This window comes from Schistocerca gregaria, chromosome 2 (genome assembly GCF_023897955.1).
Source record: "Schistocerca gregaria isolate iqSchGreg1 chromosome 2, iqSchGreg1.2, whole genome shotgun sequence".
In the NCBI taxonomy this organism is placed as follows: Eukaryota; Metazoa; Arthropoda; class Insecta; order Orthoptera; family Acrididae; genus Schistocerca; species Schistocerca gregaria.
Window position 1 is genome coordinate 752517954 of NC_064921.1, and position 25603 is coordinate 752543556.

Below are 25603 nucleotides of genomic sequence, written 5' to 3' on the forward strand. Positions count from 1 at the left end.
TAACACTCGAAGAAACCCGGAAACACAAATAAGAATGTCATGATGATTTAAAGTTAGGCCGCGCGACCGCTACGGTCGCAGGTTCGAATCCTGCCTCGGGCATGGATGTGTGTGATGTCCTTAGGTTAGTTATGTTTAAGTAGTTCTAAGTTCTAGGGACTGATGACCTCATATATAAAGACCCATAGTGCTTAGAGCCATTTTACATAGTACAGATATCAAGAAGTAAGTTAATGTCAATAACTCAGAGAAGATGGTGGGGTCAGTAATAGTGTAAGTGACACAACTTACCCTGTGTTACTAAAGAAACATGCTTACCTTTTAGGTATGCAACTTATTTAATTTCAAAACAATACGAAATGGATCACAAATAGTCGTTTAGGGTACAATAACTTTAGTGTACTACAAGCCCAAATATGTTGCTGGATGACCAATCAGTTATCAGAAAGACATTTTTAAAATATTGTCCAGTCTTGGAAAAATTTCTGCGGAGGCCAAAGTATACTTTTAAAATATTGGCATAACTAAAGTCTCATATTATTGCTTGTACCAGAAGCAGTTTGTTAAAAAGAGAGTGCTAAAATGTCGTTCTAATTTTCGTTTGACTGTACTGTGTGTCTCTATGTCCATTACATTGTGATCCTGTGAACAAAAATGAATGGCGGGAAAGTAATATCACCAGCAAAGTACTGCACGATACCAACTACATTCGTTGATTTGCAGAGTACACTTACGCTCAAAAACCGCAGTTCGTACTGTGTTGTGTTGTTCTGATTCTGAGGATCTCTCCGCATCCCACCAGGGACCGGCATTTGCAGCTGACGTGCAACAAAAGGTATTCGTTTTTCCGACGCTTTCCGGCAGACACGCTGGCGAACACCGGGGTTAATTTAGCGGGGCAATTAACGCGATGGCCGTCCTCTTTGTGCGGTTGCAGTCGCCGCCCTGGGCTCGGAATAGCAGCCCTCCCCCTGGTCTCCTCCCACCACCACCCTCCGATCACTCCACCACCAGTCTGGCCTCGTTATCTGATGTCTGTGCCCGTTTCATGTCCCTGATGTGTGCTTCCTGGTCCTGCCGCCAGCTGTGGAACAAACACCTGCCGCTATCTGTGCGCACCGCGCAATATACTTCCGGATACCGCTTTTATGATAATGGAAATTTGTTAAAGCCCCTACGGAAGAAAAATGGGCACTAGTTCCAAGAGTGACAAACGTCTCACTTTAGTGGTGCTAGGCTGAATATGTGCTTTACGAGTATTGGTCACCATAAGTGATAGATGCAATGATCTTACATCACTTTCTAAGTGTTAATTAAATGTCCCACTGTACACTATACCGTGGGTCGTTATGACTGCCGAAAAAAGGATGCGAACTCTATGCGTGCGAACTGACACATGAGCACCTACTGTAGTTCAAACTGAGGTCATAAAAACTTTGGTATTATTTAGAAACTGTCTTCTAAACAGTATAGTATAATATCATATTAATAGTACTAGGCGCGGTAAATGCAACGATTGTAGCGTCAATAGCAGACCAAAAGTAATTACATTTACAGCAGAGAAAATTGTAGTGTCCCCTTTAGTTATCATAAAAAAGTATGAACCATCTGAGTTAGAGACTTTAATTTCAATTGAAACGTTATTATTATTATTATTATTATTATTACACTACTGACCATTAAAATTGCTACACCAAGAAGAAATGCAGATGATAAACAGGTATTCATTGGACAAATATATTATACTAGAACTCACATGTGATTACATTTTCACGCAGTTTGGATGCATAGATCCTGAGAAATCAGTACCCAGAACAAACACCTCTGGCCGTAATAACGGCCTTGATACGCCTGGGCATTGAGTCAAACAGAGCTTGGATGGCGTGTACAGGTACAGCTGCTCATGCAGCTTCAACACGATACCACAGTTCATCACGAGTAGTGACTGGCGTATTGTGACGAGCCAGTTGCTCGGCCACCATTGACTAGACGTTTTCAATTAGAGAGATCTGGAGAATGTGTTGGGCAGGGCAGCAGTCGAACATTTTCTGTATCCAGAAAGGCCCGTACAGGACGTGCAACATGCGGTCGTGCATTATCCTCCTGAAATGTAGGGTTTCGCATGGATTGAATGAAGGATAGAGCGACGGATCGTAACATATTTGAAATGTAACGTCCACTGTTCAAAGCGCCGTCAATGCGAAGAAGTGACCGAGACGTGTAACCAATGGCATCGCATACCATCACGCCGGGTGATACGCCAGTATGGCGATGGCGAATACATGCTTCCAATGTCCGTTCATCGGGATGTCGCCAAACACGGATGTGACCATCATGATGCTGTAAACAGAACCTGGATTCATCCGAAAACATGACGTTTTGCTATTAGTGCACCCAGGTTCGTCTTTGAGTACACCATCGCAGGTGCTCTTGTTTGTGATGCAGCAGCAAGGGTAACCGCAGCCATGGTTTCCGAGCTGATAGTCCATGCTGCTGCAAATATCATCGAACTGTTCGTGCAGATGGTTGTTGTCTTGCAAACGTCCCCATCTGTTGACTCAGGGATCGAGACGTGGCTGCACGATCCGTTACAGCCATGCGGATAAGATGCCTGTCATCTCGACTGCTAGTGATACGAGGCCGTTGGGATCCAGCACGGCGTTCCGTATTACCTTTCTGAACCCACCGATTCCATATGCTGCTAACAGTCATTGAATCTCGACCAACGCGAGCAGCCATGTCGCGATACGATAAACCACAATCGCGATAGGCTACAATTCGACTTTTATCCAAGTCTGAAACGTGATGGTACGCATTTCTCCTCCTTACTCGAAGCATCACAACGTTTCACCAGGCAACGCCGGTCAACTGCTGTTTGTGTATAAGAAATCGGTTGGAAGCTTTCCTCATGTCAGCACGTTGTAGGTGTCGCCACCAGCGCCAACCGTATGTGAATGCTCTGAAAAGCTTATCATTTGCATATCAAAGCATCTCCTTCCTGTCGGTAAACTTCGCTTCTGTAGCACGCCATATTCGTGGTGTAACAATTTTAATGGCCAGTAGTGCAAAAGAACGGCGTGCTGACCACACGGCCCTTCTCCGTATCCGCATCAAGTGACACCTATAGGCTGAGGATTTACACAGATCGAAAATGGTAAGTACTTCAAAAGTAATCACAATAACTATCAATACATCTATCCCACTCCGACGCAAGATGGCCAGTGGCATGAGGCGCGCCCAGCTGTAGCCAGTGTGGCTTTTCATTCCCATTAAGCACGTAAATTAATTCTGTGCTGTGACATGCAGATATTCTTTTTGAAAATGCGTTATGTGTTACTTGATTCATACATTGAGCAGGAATGGTGATTGTAGAAATCACCCTTTCTTGTCTCTATGTAGTTGCCGATCGTAGTCTTACAGTGTGAAAATTATGCATCACTACAAACAGTACACCTAATAATTCTTCGAAAAGTTGCGTATGAAACATTGCAGAAAATGAAAGTGATTCGAAACTCATCAAACGCAGTTTTTCACATACATAACAAGTCCTTGATGAGAAGCAGAGAAATGAAATGTTAAAGTTCTTAAATGGAAGGACAATGAGAATACAAAAAGGAATCAATCAATCCAAAACTATTTGTACACCAGCAATGGATTATTCACTGCTCTATCTTCTCTCCTCCCCGCTGTTGCTGGTTGGTAACTGCTGGAACACCAGTCTGCACAGGTTGTACTACTCGCTCACTGCCCTCCGCTGGAGAGAGAGCCGCCTTTCGTGTGACGACAGTTGCGTCTGCACCTCTTCATTCACTACGTTCTTCGGTAGCAATTAGCAGAGCTGCATGTGGTGCGATATGTAACCGTGCTCATCTTGATGCTCTTCATGTTTTGCCCCTACCATCACACTGTCGCCCCCACCTCTCCCCCCCCCCCCCCCCACCCACCACCCACCCATTCTTACCACCAGTTCCTCAGGTTTGAGCTGCTGGACGTCTGGATTAACCTTGAACCCATCGTTGTTGTTCTGGAAGGTAAATACGCCGGAATTACGAGAACAGAGCAAGAGCATATGGACTATCAGACATATTGCGTGATTGGATTGAGGAGTTCATAGATAACAGAACGCAGCATATCATTCTCAATGGAGAGAAGTATTGCGATGTAAGAGTGATTTCTGGTGTGCCGCAGGGGAGTGTCGTAGGACCGTTGCTATTCACAATATACATAAATGACCTGGTGGATGACATCGGAAGTTCACTGAGGCTTTTTGCAGATGATGCTGTGGTGTATCGAGAGGTTGTAACAATGGAAAATTGTAGTGAAACGCAGGAGGATCTGCAGCGAATGGGCGCATGGTGCAGGGAATGGCAATTGAATCTCAATGTAGACAAGTGTAATGTGCTGCGAATACACAGAAAGATAGATCCGTTATCATTTAGCTACAAAATAGCAGGTCAGCAAATGGAAGCAGTTAATTCCATAAATTATCTGGGAGTAGGCATTAGGAGTGATTTAAAATGGAATGCTCATACAAAGTTGATCGTCGGTAAAGCAGATGCGAGACTGAGATTCATTGGAAGAATCCTAAGGAAATGCAATTCGAAAACAAAGGAAGTAGGTTACAGTACGCTTGTTCTCCCACTGCTTGAATACTGCTCAGCAGTGTGGGATCCGCACCAGATAGGGTTGATAGAAGAGATAGAGAAGATCCAACGGGGAGCAGCGCGCCTCGTTACAGGATCATTTAGCAATCGCGAAAGCCTTACGGAGATGATAGATAAACTCCAGTGGAAAACTCTGCAGGAGAGACGCTCAGTAGCTCGGTACGGACTTTTGTTAAAGTTTCGAGAACATACCTTTACCGAAGAGTCAAGCAGTATATTGCTCCCTCCTACGTATATCTCGCGAAGAGACCATGAGGATAAAATCAGAGAGATTAGAGCCCACACAGAAGCATACCGACAATCCTTCTTTCCACGAACAATACGAGACTGGAATAGGAGGGAGAACCGATACAGGTACTCAGGGTACCCTCCGCCACACACCGTCAGGTGGCTTGCGGAGTATGGATGTAGATATAGATGTAGATGTAGATGTCAAATGACGCCATGGTCTGCAGTAGCCAGACAGAGCGGGAATGACAGAGAGCGAAAGCAAGTCGTCATGTGTCAGCCCCAAACCGAAAAGCTAGTCGAAGAATGACATCTGACGGTCGATAACGGGAGGCTAGGACTGGGCTCTGAAACGAATGAGTGACCAGCCGCTGTTCCATCCCGTCCGAGGTTCAGGTAAGCAGTCAGCAAGCGCCGTTTGAGAGTTCAAATGATTCAAATGGCTCTGAGCGGTATGCGACTTAACTTCTGAGGTCATCAGTCGCCTAGAACTTAGAACTACTTAAACCTAACTAACCTAAGAACATCACACACATCCATGCCCGTGGCAGGATTCGAACCTGCGACCGTAGCGGTCGCTCGGTTCCAGACTGTAGCGCCTAGAACCGCTCGGCCACTCCGGCCGGTCGTTTGAGAGCATTGACGCTTAAGCGAACTGGGGGCACTTGGCCAACGCAGCCCTCACACAGTCTGTAGGTCACCCGCGAAGCGGCAACTTTATCAGTAGCATGTCTCCAGGCTGCAGGCCACCACATGCAAGCTGGGTTGAGCGACCATACGTCAGGTTGTGAAGAACTAACGCCTCCATGCTACCCAGTATAATAAGATTGTTCATAAAGTTGGAAATGCATAACACCGCAGTCTGCTGATGCCTTGCGAGCACTGGTATTAAGGAATAGACCACGCAATCTGACACGAAAACCAAGCTGCTTTCTGATTGGTCAGCTATGGCAAAACAGAGTTCAACTATTCGACGGAATTCGCAACTTTCTGAAGCAGTGGACTCCCACCATTTGCTTAACCCGATAAAAACTATACCATAAGTTGGAGTAATAACGATGTTCTTCATAACGGAAACACAGTGTTGGAGGCGTGGACTGTCATTGGCTGTGGTTCATGCAATCCCTCAGACGGACTTTGATGTAATTTCGGTGGCATGTCGAGCAAAGGAGAGGCAGAGAGCAAGTTTTAGCTTTATTCGGGTTCTGGTGGTCTTTCGGATCACTCGGTGTTGGTTGGTCATTGGCGAAACAGGCTCGGCTTTTGGCTTTCGTTCGGTGTTCGCCATTCGAGTTGTGAATGCGGACTCTGTTCGGAGATTTGGCATTCGTGAGGTGAGCATCGGGCCTCTTCAGCCCATCACCTGCTGCAGTGGTAGATAGCCACCAAGCTCATTGAAGGTTTGAAGGGGAGAGGGGAAAGAAGTACCAAAGCAAGAGATAAGGGGATACTTGGGTCGGGCTGTTAGAGCAGTAGCGGTTTTCTTGCTGACTGCGACAAGTCATGCAAGGGTAGGCGCTGTTAGTGGTCCGTGTCATGTAAGCGGATACCTCTGAAGTGGTACAATGATTGCCGATGTTGGCTTCTCGGTTAGCGTTGACATACCAACGCGCCGCGAGTAATGAGTATAATGGCCGGGGGCACTACGAATGTAGCACGGGACAACACGTTGAGAATGTGGGTTTCGCGGGAGGCGTGCCAGAGATAAATCCATGCAGTCGCCCTATCCTCTGTGTCCTCGGTGGCTCAGATGGATGGAGCGTCTGCCATGTAAGCAGGAGATCCCGGGTTCGAGTCCCGGTCGGGGCACACACTTTCATCTGTCCCCGTTGACGTATGTCAACTCCTGTAAGCAGCTAAGGGTATTAATTTCATTGTAATATATTGGATCCACAGTGTAGGGTAGTGTGAGCAGTTTGTTTGTGCGTCAGTGTGTGAGCTTGTCGGCTTCCCTGCTGTAGCCTGTTGGTCGGCTTCAATACCAGCTGGCATGTCCAGTCAGTGTTGCTGATTTGCTGGTGCTTGCCGATGTTGTCGCTTGTGGGTGTCTGTTAGCTCCCCACATGTGGTTATACCCTAGATAGTATTGTCTTCGGCCGCTTGTGCTTTCACCTATGGTTGTGAAGCACTAACGTGCGAATAGGCGCATTCTATGCTTTAAACAGCTAGAACCTTTGATCAATCATATATTGCCAGTTGATGCTCTGGCCGTGGCTTTGCTGTTGGTTTTTATGCTTGCTTGTCCTTTTCATTTACTGTAAACTATGCAACCATCGTGACAAATGCGACCTCGCGTTCTCAGTTCAGCTAGTACTTCGCCAGTTTATTACCGTAGTAATCATCCATCCTTTCGTGGGATATCTTTTCCCACCCAATATTGTAAAGGTAACTGATGGCACGGACTCTGATATCATCTTGCACTCTATTCTGCGAGATATTTAACTTGGCATTTTCACTCACTGTATCGCTTCATAGTAAGTCAAGTCCAATGAACTATTATATCCATGAATTTCACTTTAATTTCAGTGTACAGAAGTCCGCTCTTCTATATTCACTATCATTAACTTAATACAGGACACATCGGTCGATTCACTTGTCGAGGTGGCCCATGTCTTCCGTTTCCTTGTGCATGCCTCATTATCATACACTTAAATCGCAGTGTGGCGATCTTAGTATCGGGAGCGGATAATTGGTACAGATCATTGGCTTGATGTATTGCTGTACCCCAGTGGCGATAACACCAACCTGCATGTAAAAATGTTTACGTTTGCCTACGGAAACATGATCGTACCTAGGCATGCATCTCTTCATCCGAAGCAACAGCTATAAATGTCGTTCTGCAGGGCTCCAAAAATATGGAAATGACGTGGGTAGGATCGGGGCTCTATGGTGGATATATACGGGTTTCCCAGCGAAACTTCTGTAGTGTACTCGAAAACAATAGTATGGGCGGCGCCAAAATGTTGTCCAGGTAGTTTCGACGACGCTGTAGCCTTTACACATCCCGCATAAGGTCCCGATCTCTCCCCATGCCATTTTCGTGCTTTTGGAGCCATGAGGAACGACATTTATTGCTTCGGATGAAGAGGTGGACGCCTGGACGCAATCATGGTTCGGTAGGCAACTGCATAAATTTTTCCTTGAAGGCACTGACAGTCTTGTTTCACAGTGAGATAACTGTGTAAATACTCTTCAAATAATATACAGTTAACTTTTTTTTCCCTCCTGTCTCGTTTTCACTTGACTACCTCTCATACATCATGTTAGAAGTATTCTCAATGGCAATAAAATTTGAGGAGGCAATCCAATTTATCTTTAGCCATCATATATAGCAGAATGCTGAAATAAACATGACTGTATAAAATACAAAAAATGGATAAAGATACGCTATGTGATCTAAATCCCCAAAAACATACGTTTCTCATATTAGGTGCATCGTGCTGCTACCTAGTGGCCTGTACTCCACATCAGCGACCTCTGTAGTCGTTACATATCTTGAGAGAGCAGAATGGGGCGCTCCGCGGAACTCATGGACTTCCAACGTTGTCAGGTGATTGGGTGCCACTTGTGTCATACGTCTGTACGCGAGATTCCCACACTACTAAACACCCTTAGGTCAACTTTTTCCGATGTGATAGTCTAGGGGAAACGTGAAGGGACACATACAGCACAAAATCGTAGAGACCGACCTCGTCTGTTGACTTACAGAGACCGCCGACAGTTAAAGAGGGTCGTAATGTGTAGTAGGCAGACATCTATCCAGGCCATCACACACGAATTTCATGGTCGAGCGACTGTTGATAAGCCACACATCACGCCGGTAAGTACCAAACGACGCCTCGCTTAGCGCAAGGCGCGTAAACATTGGACGATTGAACAGTGAAAATTCGTTGTGTGGTGCGAGGAATCATGGCACACAATGTGGCATTCCGAGGGCAGTGTGTGGTTATGGCCAAATCCCGGTAAACATCACCTGCCAGCGTGTGTAATGCCAACAGCAAAATTCGGAGGCGGTGATGTTAAGGTGTGGTCGTGTTTTTCATGGAGGGTGCTTGTACCCCTTGTTGTTTCGTGTGGCACTATCACAGCACAGGCCTACATTGATGTTTTAAGCACATTCTAACTTCCCACTGTTGAAGAGCAGTTCGGGGATGGCGATTGCATCTTTCAACACGATCGAGCACCTGCTCATAACGCACGGTCTGTGGCAGAGTGGTTACTCAACAATAACCTCTCTGTAATGGACTGGCCTGCACAGAGTTCTAACTTGAATCCTATAGAACACCTTAGGGATGTTTTGGAACGCAGACTTCGTTCCAGAGCTCACAGACCGACATCGATAACTCTCCTCAGTGCAGCACTAGGTGAAGAATGGCATGCCGTTGCCCAAGAAACCTTCTAGCACCTGATTGAACGTATGCCTGCGAGAGTGGAAGCTATCATTAAGGCTAAGTGTGGGCCAACATCATACTGAATGTCAGCTTTACCGGTGGAGAGCGCCACGAACTTTTAAGTCATTTTCAGCCAGGTGTCCGGATACTTTTGATCACAGTGTATAATGCCATGAAAGTATAAAATATCAAGATCAGTACTATGACAACAGCGCAGGAAGAAATATTGGTCACTCGGCACTAAATAGGTGCTGCTTGAAGTTGGTGCACCCTCTTTTAATCGGAGGATGGAAGTGACCGTTTCTTACACCAACAAAAAAAGAGAACCAATTTTTTATGTAGTCAGTCAACTGCTCTTGATGAAAGCGATGCTAGCGAAAATTATTCGGATATTCAATAAAAGGGCACTCAACATTGACGTTTTGTTTAGCTATTTGCCCTTTGGATGGCACACCTCAACCATGATTATGCTTATCCGTTGTTTTCCTGGCCGATACACTTTGCAAGGGCATTTTGAAACAATTAAGAGTTTCAGTTCTCTTATAATTCTAATCAAACGTAAAGGTGGTGATGCAGCTACAACAAATATACGTATGTTCGTCAGTGAAAATGTGTTCGATAAACGATAATCGAAATCTAACCTGCATAACACTGTGTGCGTGTTGTATGAGCCTCAGTTTCACTGTTATTTAAGCCCTCAACAGATCGTTACATGAAAATCGTAGAACTAACATTTGGATAAGCTATCTGACTGCACTCTTGAATAAGAAAAACTACAGTAGCAAATGAACTTGTAACAATGAATACCTAAGCTGTCTGCGTTTTTGAATAAGAATTTACAAGAGATACAGAATCTGACTTGTACAACGGAACTTAATGAATTAGAGTACATGACATATTGTGGTGTGTCAGTGTCCCTGTTTTGGCTCTAAGTTTCGCACTCAGCTCTTTAGATGACTGCCTTTTTCTATGCGGTTTACATCCATTCGCAGCAACAGCAGCTAAAGCTTATTGTTACTAAGAATTAATTTAATAAAGAGGAGTTTGTTTGGGTCCTGTTAACAACTAAATAACTTATGAGAAGGGATTTCATGTATTAAGTCTATTTAAAACTACAGAAACCAATAATTTGACAATGAGAATGACAATTATGTAAGTATCAATAATGGCTCACTGCCAGATTAACAAACTATTTCAATTTCAAAGTTACATTTACAGTTAATGAGCACAGAATATTTATTAATTAGATGAGAATAATTACTATAATTTGTAGGATAAGGAGGCTTCTTTAAATGACAAGTAAAACTTAGTACTATTGCAAACTGTGACTAACAATCACGAGCATAAACCTGCAATTGCGCTTTACGCTATGCTTGCAAATTTTGCATTTAAATCCATCTTCAAGCGTAGTTAAGGCATCTAAATCTCTCCGGGCTGTATAAATGAAATCAGGCCCTGAGTGTGAGTGTGGTAAGATCTGCCATCACCGACGTGAGGGCAGCATGACACATCTTCTGTCTCTGAGCTCTCGACCGACGCTATTACTTCCATTCTTGCAGTCATACCTCATCTCTCAACAATGCTTAGAATCACGCTCCCATGTTTCGCCCTTAGGTTGTTACTCTCGATAACTGAGTGCTATACAATGCAAAGAATAGCGTTAAGTTGGCTATATTGTTTTCAATGTAATGGAGAGTTCTGATATACTCACTACAACTTAACATGAAACTAAAGGGATTTCATCAGTGTCAGGTTTGACTGAAATTGCATGGATGCCAGAAATAACACTGGGTGTCCTTACTGGCCTTGAAACAACTCATTTAGAACTAGCTATCCGGTTGTTGCAAATACACCTGTGTAACCGGCAATAGCGGCCCAAACACTTCCGTAAAACTTATGGATGGAGGTAATCCAGCTGATCAAAGTGTTGTATAAAGTCTATGTTGCTCACTTCCAAGTCCTCAACACTGCGGTGTCACACAGCTGAGATGCACAAGTCCATTCGGGAAAGTTTCGCAGTATGGAAATGCTAACTTTTCCATCTTTTGCTGGTGTGGATGAAAACATACATATCCCAGTTTCGAACATTGTCGTAGACAAATTTGAGACTCTGCAAGGTCCCCTCGCTTCTAAACTGATACTGTTATTACTCAGCTAGGCCGCGAGTCCGTAGAGGGTGGTATATGTGACGTACAGTTTAACAGGTCAGGATTTCCACCCGGAATTTGCGAGAGTAAGTCGGACCTTCCTTGATCCGCCTTGGTGGGTCGTGTTGTCGGATTTCCTCCTACCTGTGCGCGGTGCAGCTCTCGTAAATGCCGTCCCGTACAGATTCTTCATTGGCGCATTGGATGTCTCTCTCGGTGGAAGCTAATTATCTGAAATTTTTGTCCATCAACTTTGGGGTATCTGTTTACTCGCAATTAACATTCAGAATGCCGTAATATCACTTTTATTCCTATTAGATCAATAATGAAACACTCATGTCACAAACTACTCGTAACCGACAGCATGGCTACCATCGAACAAGACAGGAAGAGCTCGTAACGTCGACTGCCGACTTTGGCGCGCAGTCCATATCTCTTACTAGTTTCGTCACAGTTCGTGGATTTCCAATCAAGTTCGTACTTACTAAGAAATGCATTTTTTAATGAACGGGTGTGAATTTTAACGATGCAAAATCATGATAAAAAGTTTCAAACATCCAGAGGCTCCTCGTAGTATTCATGTTGTCATAAATGACTTTAATTATTAAATATAAACAAACAAAATATGTGACTTTGGTGCCAAGATGGCGGTACTTCCCGTCATGTATATTTCCCAGGCCGACACGCCTAGCCCCACCCCACTACGCGCGACATATGGTCGCTTCGTCACCTAGCCTGCCATAGTGAATACATCAATAAGAGACAATAATTTATTAAAACTGATAAAAATGTCTTCCTCACGTAAGAGGCACCTTACAACTCATACGTCTCAAGGAAAATTTAATTATATCAGATCTATAGATCACCTACGCTTGAGGCACAGGCGGGATTTAGCCATTACGTCCATAAGTGGGCTGGTATTCCTATTCCGGAGCACCCCGGCAATAACGACGATTTAAGAAGAGGAAAAATAAGCTGAAGACATGAACTAAAGCCGAGCGGTCTAAGGCGCTGTAGTCATGGACTGTGTGGCTGGTCCTGGCGGAGGTTCGAGTCCTCCCTCAGGCATGGTTCAAATGGTTCAAATGGCTGTGAGCACTATGGGACTCAACTGCTGTGGTAATCAGTCCCCTATAACTTAGAACTACTTAAACCTAACTAACCTAAGGACATCACACACATCCATGCCCGAGGCAGGATTCGAACCTGCGACCGTAGCGGTCCCACGGTTCCGGACTGCGCGCCTATTACTGCGAGACCACCGCGACCGGCCCTCAGGTATGGGTGTGTGTATTTGTCCTTAGGATAATTTAGGTTAAGTAGTCTGCAAGCTTACGGTCTGATGACGTTAGCAGTTAAGTAGTTAAGTCCCGTAAGATCTCACACACGTTTGAACATTTGAACATGTACTAAAGTTTGTGTTAGGGAGGACATTGGACAAGGATACTTCGTGCAGCTGTGTATCCATACTGCTGCGATGATGTAATGGCTAGCATACCACAGGTTCAAGACCCGGGCGCGGCACAAATTTTAATTCAGTTCTTCAGCTTCTAACATTATTGTAAAGTGTTTAGATAATCCTGCCTGGGGAAACCACGTCTGTTTTTTTACCCGGAGGGCGTGACTAGGTTTTGCATAATATCGTCTCTTTGTTAACTGAGATAAGTACCAAGTTTCTTTCCATTCCTGTAAGACCTGCATCTTCAAGGTGGAGGTAAAGGAGAGTAAATTAATGCAACGTAATATGGTAAGCCTTTTGTTAAAAAAATTCACAATGAAAGAGCCGTACTAAAAGCGCATGCAACGCATAACATAGTGTTTAGAGTTTTTAGCAGCAGTTAAATTCGTCATGGCTGCAGGTAACTACAGGCTCTTCATTCTGAAGAAGAGCAGTGGTCGAGCCTGTAACTCAGGTTGTTCGCACCAGTAAACGCTGTACTGCACCATGGCGGAAGTCGGCGAGCTTTGCGCTCGGCTGGGATAAGCCAGAGCGGCAGTGCGGGCTGCAGCTCGTAAACCCCGCGGTGATAAACAGCGAACAGTCACTAAGGACAGGTCGTGCTGTAAACTTAAGTGGTGACGGCCCCCGTGAGGGAAGGGAAGCCGCCCGGCCGTTCCCAGTGCTGCCAGCGCCTCACGCCTGCCATTTCGCAGCAAGAACGTGCTTGGGGTGAAAAACCTGCCGGCGCATCAACAACCTTGCCAGATGATACAAATGCTTATGGCGCATGTGATAGCGGATAAACTCCTTAGTATCTTGATGACATGAAACGAGCTTCATTTATGATGTACGCAGTTTCATAAGCTTTTAAAGCGTTAATTCAAGAAAATGGTACGTACTTTCATTACTCCATTGTAGTTTAATTTCCTCTGACACTTTTAGCGAGGCATATCTTCTGGAGATAGAATAGACGTGTTATCTACATATACTTAAGTTACAGTTCATCATCAAATTTTTCGAGCCCCCCAGGAATGTAAATTTGTAGATCGACATCTACAACGTCAATATTCAGATACGATACCTACTTTATTTACATTGTCCTTGAACGACGACGATAATGATGACAAAGGGAAACCAATTATAGCCGTGTCAATGGTTCAAATGGCTCTGAGCACTATGGGACTTAACTTCTGAGGTCATCAGTCGCCTAGAATTTAGAACTAATTAAACCTACCTAACCTAAGGACATCACACACATCCATGCCCGAATCAGGTTTCGAACCTGCGACCGGAGCGGTCACTCGGCTCCAGACTGTAGCGCCTAGAACCGCACGGCCACTCCGTCCGCCGCCGTGCAATGAAAAATAGAACTGCAGTAGGTACCGACGCGATACCAGGTAAAATACTGAAGCGATATGCTTGAACCAAGAACGAGTAAGATAAATATTGAGTTTGCGCAACAAAATATATGACTGCGACTGATAGCTAGTGAATTTTTTGACGTTGGTAACGACTGCTGCATCAAAGAAGCAGGGAACCAAGAAATGTTGTGAATACAGGGCGATTACCGTAATTTCAAATACAGCCAAAGTTGTATGAAATAACATGAATAAAAGACTGGGAAAGGTAACAGAAGAGAATTTGGATGAGAGGCGATTTGGGTTTAGAAGGAACAGAGATACAAGAGCGGCAAATAGGACTGTAGCGAACTTCAGGAGATGGATTTTGTTGAGAAAGAAGAAATTTGTACTTGTATCATTTGACACTGGGGTTTGACATAAGCTTACAAACTAAAAGTAGGGGAAGAGAGAGAATTACAAAAACAAGAGAGCTTTAAATTCACTTTCAAATCAGAGCGGCAGTGAGAGTGGGATAAGGAAGCATCAACTCAAATGCGTTAGGAAAAAGAGTTGGACAAACGGTTCAAATGGCTCTGAGCACTATGGGACTTAACATCTGAGGTGACCAGTCCCCTAGATCTTAGAAATACTTGAGCCTAACTAACCAAAGGATACCATACACATCCATACCCGCGGCAGCATTCGAACCTGCGACCGTAGCGGTCTCCCGGTTCCTGACTGAAGAGATTAGAACCGCTCGGTCACACCCGCCGGCAGTTTATTCTAACACGTACTTACAAAATTTGATTGAGTGCGGAACGGCCCAGTAACCCGCCATCTCTTTCAGTCGACATGTACGAAAATAGCAAATTGTTCTTCTATCTTACCATTGTAAGTCTGATGTGTACAAAATTAAAATAGTTCATTAACTGATTTAGCGCTTCTATCTTGTGAGGCCAGATACAAAACATGATGTCCACATATAATATCTGTTGCACAGAAGAAAACGGAATTAAAAACCCGAAGTTTGATATTTTTCATGAATTAACGGGCAAAGTCAGTCAGCTCTTTGAGGTGAAGACGGTGAATGTCTAAAGAAGATATCACACATGAAGCGGCTTCAACAAAGAGTAAATTTTATCCAGAGAGCCTTTGGTCAGAGGCAACTGATGAGTCATCGGTCGTGTGCTTAATATTGACCTTTAAATGTCGAGTGTGGTACACAGACGTCAATTATATCACACCTGTCATTGGCGATAGGACACCACGTGATTCCATTAACATCGAACTGGGTAAGTGCTTGTGGCGCCTCGCGAGAGGCCGTCCTTTGTTTCTTTGCCAGTGTACGCACCCTTAAGACAAGCGACCGCGGACACGACTTACCTAGGTACTTCATCTGCCAACCAGCAGCCAGGGGTACCTCACCAAGTGTATCATCGCTTATTCGGCCTACTCCCTGTCGCAGAACGTAAAACACATCTTTGAAATGTGGCTTCCAGCTGAGGTTGTAGACAGCCGCTGGTCGCTTAATGTGAATTTCAGAATTACACTGTCCTCGTGTGGGACAACGTTATCAGCACCTGACCGAGCACTTGCCCCGAAAGCTGCCCCAATCCTGCACACAGTCTTAATCCTCCAGGAAGTTTCATATTAGTGTATAATCCGCTACAGAATGAAAATTCAATCTGGTTACCACTTCTCGTTCAAGTTTGGATGTGGCTTAAGAAAAGTAGAGGATTAACATAGACAAAGCCACTACCTCAAAGCAGCAATAGTTACTGAGGTTCATCCAAGACACCAACAAATAGATTTATCTGGCCAAGTGTTCCTCCCTTCTTCTAGCTTTTCACGTTGTGCAACACCGTTACTAATTTGAGTAAACATTCTCCAGACAGTAGTGTGTGGTGTTACAAACTCACCACTTTTAATAGGTCTTCTTGGGGCCACATCCTTTGTCCGCCACACAAATTCTTCCAGAAACATGTCGCGTTGGGAATTTAATTACATTACTTCTTCTATCTACTGGAAAGTTGACCAGGTTCCCTCACCTCGTTGTTTTCGAGCGACTTTCGTGTATTTATACAAACCTACCACACTAATTCCGCGGAGATTGACTTTTTCTCTGACAAAGTGGACGACTTATCTTACAGATAGGTATGCCATGCCCATTTTAGTAAAACACCCCCCAGGGGCTCAGCATTCACTTGCTGAGTACGGGCTTGGCGACCCCGGGGTCCTGAGCTGGGGACTGGTCTGCGCCGCCAGTGTCCTGTCACCGTAACCCCCGGACATGCTTCAGCGACCACCGTACGGCGCGGCGGTGAAATGTTGTGTGCTGCGGGGAATGGTAATCTTGGCTTGACCGCCTGGATTGCGAGGAAGGCCAACCTCTATAAAAACCCCTCAATCTTTCGGTGTGCTCCGCGCCTAGAAGATGCATGGCTGTTGGGGTGGAACAGTCGCAAGCGGGCAACCTCTGGGGCACCTGCCGCACCCCAGTTGTATAAGGCTTACTCAGGCACGCGGGGCTCTGTCTGAGCGGACTTTTAGTTCCCTAGCTGCTCGTGGGACCACAATGGACCCTTCGACCTCTACATTTCCCCCTACCAGTGGCTTGGGTGGGCCGCTGGTAGGAAAACACACCCAATCGAAAAAGCGGCTACGCGCTGCGAGTCCTCCAGCTTCTGGTGTTGCTAGAGATTTAACAGAATGCAGTAACGGAGCACATGCTGATAATCAGAATGTGTTTTTGATTATTAAAAGGAAGGAGGGTAGCTTTGAGAGGGTTTCTCCCTTTTACATCCACAAGGGTCTTGAGGGAATTGCAGGAACACTGAAATCTGTAAAGCGACTGCGCAATGGGACTCTGTTAGTTGAAACTTCTAGTTCCCGTCAAGTCGCTGCCCTTCGGAAAGCAAATTGTCTAGGAGAGTACGCTGTCGAGACCGAGCTCCACTCCACTTTGAACTATAGTAAGGGTGTTGTGACGTGTAGGGACTTGGTGGATATCCCCATAGACGTGCTAAAATCTGAGTGGGCTGACGAAGGAATTGTTGACGTGCAGCACATTATGAAACGAGTCAATGGGGACCTCGTCAAATCTGACTCGTTTATTCTCACATTCAGTTGCCCGAGACTGCCGGAGCATGTTAAAGCGGGGTTCTTACGTTTGTCCGTACGGCCATATTTCCCCAACCCAATGCGCTGTTTTAAATGTCAGCGCTTTGGGCATACTACGTTGGGGTGCAATGGAATAGCCACGTGTGGTAAATGTGGTCAGCCTGCCCATGACGGAGCCGATTGTTCATCGCCTGTGAAGTGCGTGAATTGCTCTGGGAGTCACCCTGTCTGGAGCCGGATCTGCCCCATCTATCTCGAAGAGCGGAAGGTACAGGAGATTAAAACATCTAAGCGCATCCCCTATGGTGAGGCCAAGAAGATCTTTAAGGCCATGCAACCTCCTGTGTTTTCCACATCTTTCGCTTCCGCTCTCAAAAAACCGGTACAACTGGCCACTGTTGCTACACAAACGGAGGTTGCTAGTGTTAGCACTAAAACCTGCGCTTGCCAGTGCACTTGTGCTGCTGCGGTTGTTTTGCAATCTGCGGCTCTCCCCGCTACATCGGACAAGGCCGTGGTTGCTGACATTGAGGTACTTCCAGCCTCCCCCCATATGGCGCCTTCTGCCCAGGCGAGTCAACCTCCAACTGTTGACAAGGCTCTGCATTCCAAGCCCCCCAAGACAAAGCCTCAGAAGATGAAGGTTCTGCCACCTGAGGAGACTAGTCAGCGTCGGTCCGATGATGATGCCATCGTGCTGTCTGACATCTCCCGTGGGTCGTCATCGGATCTTATGGACATTGATGTCGACCGGGGGCGATCTTCTCGCCACAGGAATAAATCTCCGGCCAGTACGGTCTCTCCTCCAAAGCACAGAGGCAGGGTGAAAGTTCAACCACCCTGATCACTGGCTCCCATATTACAGTGGAACCTAAATGGTTTCAGGACGCATGTGGCCGAATTACAACTCCTCATACGAGAGTGCCCCTTGTGCTTATGTCTCCAAGAGACACATTTTCGGGCCACTGATTCTCCTTCTTTACGCGGCTATACCGCATATCGAAAAGATGATCTGACGGGGCAAAGGGCAAAGGGTGGTGTTGCAGTTTTTGTCCGTGATGTGCACCCCTCATCTGAGCTCCCTCTCGTCACCGACTTGCAAGCAGTTGCAGTTGACATTCTTGTGGGTCGGAGGCTCACAGTCTGTTCTGTTTATTTACCACCTCCGGATGCGATAGACACTGAGGCTCTCACGGACCTTATTAGCCAACTCCCTCGCCCGTTTCTTCTTCTGGCGGACTTCAACGCTCATAATGTCTTATGGGGCTCTCCGACTACTTGCCCCAGGGGTCGCATTCTGGAAAGCGTCATGATGTCTGAAGAACTGTGCCTCCTCAACTCTGGTGCTCCCACTCATTTCTGTACTGCTTCCGGATCGTCATCGGCTATTGACCTTTCCTTTTGCTCTCCAGCACTCGCGGATTCTGCTCTGTGGGAGGCTGCAGCTGACCTCCATTCTAGTGACCACTTCCCCCTCTGGATTCGCCTCCTGGATGAGGCTGTGGCATTACCAGTGCCGCCCCGGTGGCACCTTTGCAGAGCTGACTGGACACTTTTCAGCCAACTGGCTGTTTTGGAACACCGTGCCAGCGTCCACGAATGGGTAGACCATGTTGCAGCCGTGTTCTCTCATGCTGCTGAATTGTCCATCCCACGGTCATCCGGTCATCCCAAGAGGCGTCCTGTCCCTTGGTGGACCACTGAGTGCCACTCAGCCATCCGCGCCCGCCGTGCAGCACTGCGCCGCTTCAAGTGCCGTCCCTCAGCTGACAATCTTGCGACCTTTCGAGTGGCAAGGGCCAGAGCGCGGCGGGTGATTAAAGAGAGCAAACGACGGTCATGGCAATCGTTCTTGAATTCCATCTCTCGCTCCACTAGTTCTACGAAAGTATGGGAAGCCATCAGGAGGATTTCCGGGAAACTCAGCCAGCTACCTGTCACGGCATTGCTGCATCAGGGATGTCTCCTCACGGCGCCGAGAGACATTGCCCAGACACTGGCCATGCATTTTGCGGAATCTACCGCCACTATTAACTGTGATCCAGATTTCTGCCGCTACCGCACTGCCGTCGAAAGGGGTCATTTGGACTTCCGGTCTCTAAATTCTGAACCCTATAACTGCCCCTTCACAATGTGGGAACTGGATTCTGCGCTGTCTGTGGCTCATGATACTGCGCCTGGTCATGATCAAATCCGGTACAGCATGCTGCGGTACCTGTCGCTGCCATCCAAGGAAGTTCTCCTGAACTGTTTCAATATGATATGGTTATCTGGCACGTACCCTGACTCGTGGAGGGAGGCAATTTTGATTCCCCTCCTCAAACCAGGGAAGGACCGAACGCATCCCAGTAGTTATCGGAGTATTGCCTTGACGAGCTGTGTTGGGAAGACGTTGGAACGCATGGTCAACCGCCGCCTGGTTTGGCTGCTCGAGACCAGGCAGCTCCTTAGCCCCTCTCAGTGTGGCTTTCGGAGATGTCGTTCCACTATAGACAACTTGACCCTGCTTGAGGCCGCCATCCAGCAGGCCTTTCTACGTAACCAGCATTGTCTAGGGGTCTTCTTTGACATTAATAAGGCGTATGACACTACTTGGCGCCGCCTTATCCTCAATCAACTCCATGAGTGGGGCTTTCGTGGCCGTCTCCCCATCTTCATTCGGTCCTTTCTTTCTCACCGCCTCTTTCGGTATCGGGTTGGTAATGTGCTATTGGATTTGTACGTGCAGGAGAATGGTGTTCCTCAGGGCAGCGTTTTAAGTGTCACCCTCTTTGCCGTTGCTATTAACAGTATCACGTCCACTATCCGGAGTCCTGCCCAATGCTCCTTGTTTGTGGACGATTTTGCTGTTTTCTGTTCTTCCTCCAGTCTTGTCAGTGCTAGTCGGCAGTTACAGCTTACGATAAAGCGCTTAGAGGCATGGACTGCAAAGACGGGTTTTACCTTTTCTGCAGACAAATCTGTGTGTGTTCATTTTAATCGTTCTCGGCGTCTTTTTACCTCCCCTGAATTGCGTCTGAGGGACACCGTTCTTCCTTTTAGAGACACTGTGAGGTTCCTGGGCCTCACTTTTGATTCCAAGTTGTCGTGGTTGCCTCACCTTAAAGACCTCAAGGTGCGGGCCCTGAAGGCACTGAATATTTTGAAGTGTCTGAGCCATCGGTCCTGGGGAGCAGATCGGGCGCGTCTGCTGCAGTTTTATAGGGCTTTCGTCCGATCGCGTCTTGACTATGCTTGCATCGTGTATGGGTCAGCAAGGCCTTCGTATCTGAAGATCCTTGACGCAGTACACCATGAGGGTATCAGGCTGGCCACTGGTGCCTTCCGTACCAGTCCCATCCCCAGCCTGTGTGCTGAGGCAGGGGAACCGCCGCTCGCCATCCGGCGGAAACTCCTCATGGTGCGACGGTTGTGTCATTTCCTTGCCTGTCCTACCTCCCCTGCGTACCCTACCGTTGCCCGACCGCCTATGGAACGTCTCTTTTCCAGTCGTCCCAGGGCAACAAAACCATTTGGGATTCGTGCCAAGCATTTGCTTGAGTCCCTTGGTGTGGAGCGTGTGGCCCCCCAACGACAAGGTTTTACTCGCCTGCCTCCCTGGTTGCTCCAGAGGCCCAGCGTCCTCTTAGACTTGTCGGAGAACCGGAGGAACTGCACTCCGGCGTTTGTTTTTACCTCCTTATTTTACGATATTTTAAACCAGCATCCGGACCATGTACCTGTATTCACAGATGGCTCTAAACAGGGGGACACTGTTGGTTGTGCTGTTGTTTTCCCTGATCGAGTCGTCAAGTTACGGCTTCCTGCGGTGTTTACCATCCTCGATGCCGAATTGTTTGCAATACTGCGGGCATTGGAGCAGATGAGATGTGTTCCCAGTATTAAGTTCCTCATCTGTTCTGACTCCCTGAGTGCCCTTCAGACCATTCAACACTTGTACCCAGCGGATACGGTCGTCCAGAACATCCATGATGCCCTACTCCACCTGCAACGGCAGGGGAAGGAGGTTTCTTTCTGCTGGGTGCCGGGGCACGTGGGTATTAGGGGCAACGAACTGGCGGATGTGTCTGCCAAAGATGCATGTTCCCTCCCTCACGTTGTTGAATGTGCCGTCCCCCTCCATGCTGTAACCTCCCTTTTGCGTTTTCGTGTTATGCATCAATGGGAAGAGGAGTGGTTGGCAGTTTCTGACAATAAGCTGCGTCTGGTAAAGGCCACTACGCGACCATGGCGTACGTCCTACCAGTCATACAGGCGGGATGAGGTTCTCCTCACTCGCCTCCGCATTGGACACAGTCCCTTCACGCATGGTTTTTTACTCCGGCGGGAGGACCCCCCAATCTGCAGTGCTTGTGGCGTCCAGATTACTGTCCGCCACATTTTAATTGACTGTCTTTTATTCTCTGACCAGAGGGCGGTGGTTTCCTTGCCACCGGATTTGCCCTCTATTTTGCAAGACGACGCAGCGACTGTGGTTAAGGTTTTACGGTTTTGTGTCCTGTCCAATCTGTTGCCTCGGATTTTAGGGAGAAGGTTTTAATGTGCTGCTGGGTGACTGGCTCACCCAGTTTTTAGGTAAGAGGTCCGCCAGTCACGATTACCTCCTTGTTTCACTTCGGTATCTGTTCTCTTTTCCTTGTGTTTCCTTTCCTTTTTTAGTGTGTTTCTTCTCCTCTTGTTTTGCCTCTGTATGTGCGCATTTGGAACTGCATCAGGCCTGTGTCTTTTAGCCGTTCTCCTTGTTCGGCGTCCGTCTTCGTCCCTTCACCGCCTGTGTTCCTGTTTCTATGCGCTTGGGCGCTGATGACCACGCTGTTTAGCGCCCGTAAACCTCAAACACACACACACACACTTTTAGTAAAACAACCTGCAGGTAGTTTACGGAAAGATCGTCTGTTGTCATAATGATATGACTTCTTTTATCATAAACTGCCTTTGTAGGCTGAACTGGGGACGACGTGTAACGAGTGTATCTAGTTTTTTCTGCGTTTTACGAATTTATATAGTAGTGACATTGAAGAGCTATAATAATTTAAAAATACTCTGCTCATGGAGGTATGCATGAATGCTCTTCCAATATTCTTCACAAAATGAACTGTTTCTCGCTATACAGGTGATTCAAGTGTTATTGAAAAGGCATCTAATGAAATATTTGAAGCATGAACAATCAATTTACGTCAAATGGATGAGCATTAAATTTTGAAAGACTCAGTAACTCACAAAGAACTGCACAAGTTATAAAAACAATCTTCTGAAACAATGAAACACAGCATTAAGTACTCTTTCATTTGGGGCTACAGATAGATCACAGCCACAACTGGAAATCCCATTTCTTAAAAATACTGAAGTGCCTTATTTCAGCTACAACTGCAGTCACGTGATCGCAGTTACTAATGATTTAAAAGCACAGAAACTAGTTTTTTCCTGCACATTTCGATTCAATGATGCGCTTTTTCAGGGAAGCTCTGCTTATACCGAGATTATTTTGAGGATGCAGAAACATGTTGTAATAATTACGTCTGATACTACTTGGAGACCATTCTTGTGATATTTTTAAGAAGAAATTTATGTTTGGACGTCTAGTTCATATTATATGTGTTCACTGATACCGGTTGCTGATACCAATATCACTCTTATGTGAAAGCAGCATAAAGCATTAATGTACAGTACTACGACCAGAACCTACACTTCAAAGGCATAAAATTAGTAGAGAGAACTGAGACGTACCAGTATATATGCGTTCAATTACCTACCAGAGGAAATTACATACTTTTGAGTTATGCGTTGGAGCTTGAAACTGAACTTTCTGTTACAAAATTCCTCCTACACCACTGAAGAGTATTTACACAAAAGCCATTAAAATTAATTGGTTAAGTTGTTTTATGAGTAATATTAGTGAGCCGTGGCTCGTTTAACCTTGCTTCAGTGTCTGTAATTAACTTCGTTCGATACATCGCCCTGATTTCTGGGCTCTGATTACTTGAGGAACTCTGGCGTGTTTGGACCTATTACAAAAACAACGGAAGAAAACACAAGACGAGGAGAATGACAGGGGTGCTGGAGAAAGCAAATGCAGCCTGTCGACGGTGCTAGGAACGCGCCTGGCTAGCGCTGATCTAGTAGGGTACGCCATGAGACGGCCGCCACCGGGGAAAACAGCGAAAGCGGGTGCAGACGGAAGACGGAACATCTGGTAACCAACCGACACGGCCGCAGCGGGAGCGGACGGCGTAGGGAACGCCAGACACCGCCCAGACATAAATACGGGACACGGTCAGCCTGTCGTTGTCACAGGAAGCACCTGATGAAGACGCCGAGGAACGACGTCGATATATAGTGTTAGAAAAAACGCAGACCACTGGCAGTACACCCGATGCAACGAGATGTGACAAAATTGTCGAGAAAGTCTAAGAAGTTACATTGCAACAATATACTAAATATACCAGCCCATTACCGTGATTGACGGTAGGCAGGACACTTGGTTGCAGGTACTTTCAGTCTCATTATGTTGATTTATTACAGAGAAATGTATTTTATACAATAACAGTGGTCGTCGTTAAAGAGGCTAACAGTTAACAGTCTGTGAATGAGTGAGAAGTGCACAGCTGACACACTGTTTTGAATGCGGCAGGTGTGTCGTGGGCACTCAGAACTTTGTGCTGGCTTTCGGGTGTCAAGTGGCCACCGACGGAAGGTTACGGATCTTTTCCACTACGTCCGGGGTTAGCGGCCTGTGGCACGACTCGCCTCTTCTGATGGCCAAGGTCAGCAGTTTCAAGTGCTTGCTGGGACACCACAATGTAAGGCGGTAATGTACAAGTCTTGGAATGTTGGGGCAAACCACAGTGAGAACAGGGAACTAGGGAAATTCAGAAGCGTTAAACAACGCTCTGATTCGCCCATCGCCCGCTGACGTCAGACGGGAATTTCCAGGAATAACAAGCGAGGAAGATGTGCTCTGATTCGTCCATGATTGACGACATTCCTGGGTGGAAATTAGTAAAACGTGGTATTGACACGCTATTGGCGGAAGACGGTAACTGGGGTAGGGAAGGCAAATGGGCAACGTCGGATTATTTGGAGAAATTTAGGAAAGAGTGGTTCAGTTGTAAAGGAGACAGCATATAGGACGCTGGTGCAACGTATTCTTGAGTACTGCTGGTGTGTTTGCAATACATACCAGGTCTAATTGAAGCAAGATGTCGAGGCAATTCAGAGGCGAGCAGGTAGATTTGTTACCGGTGGTTCCGAGCAGCAAGTAAGTGTTGCTTCGGGAACTCACATTGGAATCCCTCGAAGGAAGGCGACGTTCTTTCCGAGAAATACTATTTATAAAATTTAGAGAACCAGCTTTTGAAGCTGACTGCAAACAATTCTACTGCCACCATTTTACATCGCGCATAACGACCACGAATATTAGATACGAGAAGTTAGGGCTCATAGGGAGACGTACAATCAGTCATTTTCCCTCGCTCTATTCGTGAGTAGAACAGCAGGGGAAATGACCAGTATAGGTACAGGCTACCCTCCGACACTCACCGCACGGTTTCTTGCGGAGTATCTATGTACATCTACACTCCTGCAAATTGAAATAAGAACACCGTGAATTCATTGTCCCAGGAAGGGGAAACTTTATTGAAACATTCCTGGGGTCAGATACATCACATGATCACACTGACAGAACCACAGGCACATAGACACAGGCAACAGAGCATGCACAATGTCGGCACTAGTACAGTGTAAATCCACCTTTCGCAGCAATGCAGGCTGCTATTCTCCCATGGAGACGATCGTAGAGATGCTGGATGTAGTCCTGTGGAACGGCTTACCATGCCATTTCCATCTGGCGCCTCAGTTGGACAAGCGTTCGTGCTGGACGTGCACACCGCGTGAGACGACGCTTCATCCAGTCCCAAACATGCTCAATGGGGGACAGATCCAGAGATCTTGCTGGCCAGGATAGTTGACTTACACCTTCTAGAGCACGTTGGGTGGCACGGGATACATGCGGACGTTCATTGTCCTGTTGGAACAGCAAGTTCCCTTACCGGCCTGGGAATGGTAGAACGATGGGTTCGATGACGGTTTGGATGTAGCGTGCACTATTCAGTGTCCCCTCGACGATCACCAGAGGTGTACGGCGAGTGTAGGAGATGGCTCCCCACAACATGATGCCGGGTGTTGGCCCTGTGTGCCTCGGTCGTCTGCAGTCCTGATTGTGGCGCTCACCTGCACGGCGCCAAACACGCATACGACCATCATTGGCACCAAG

The 25603-nt window shown here is 46.5% G+C and overlaps 1 pseudogene; it reads right to left on the reverse strand.

Moving 5' to 3' along the window:
* Window positions 1-3659: 3659 nt before the first annotated feature.
* On the reverse strand, window positions 3660-16160 carry LOC126335959 (protein lethal(2)essential for life-like; annotated as a pseudogene).
* Between the last annotated feature and the right edge of the window lie 9443 nt (window positions 16161-25603).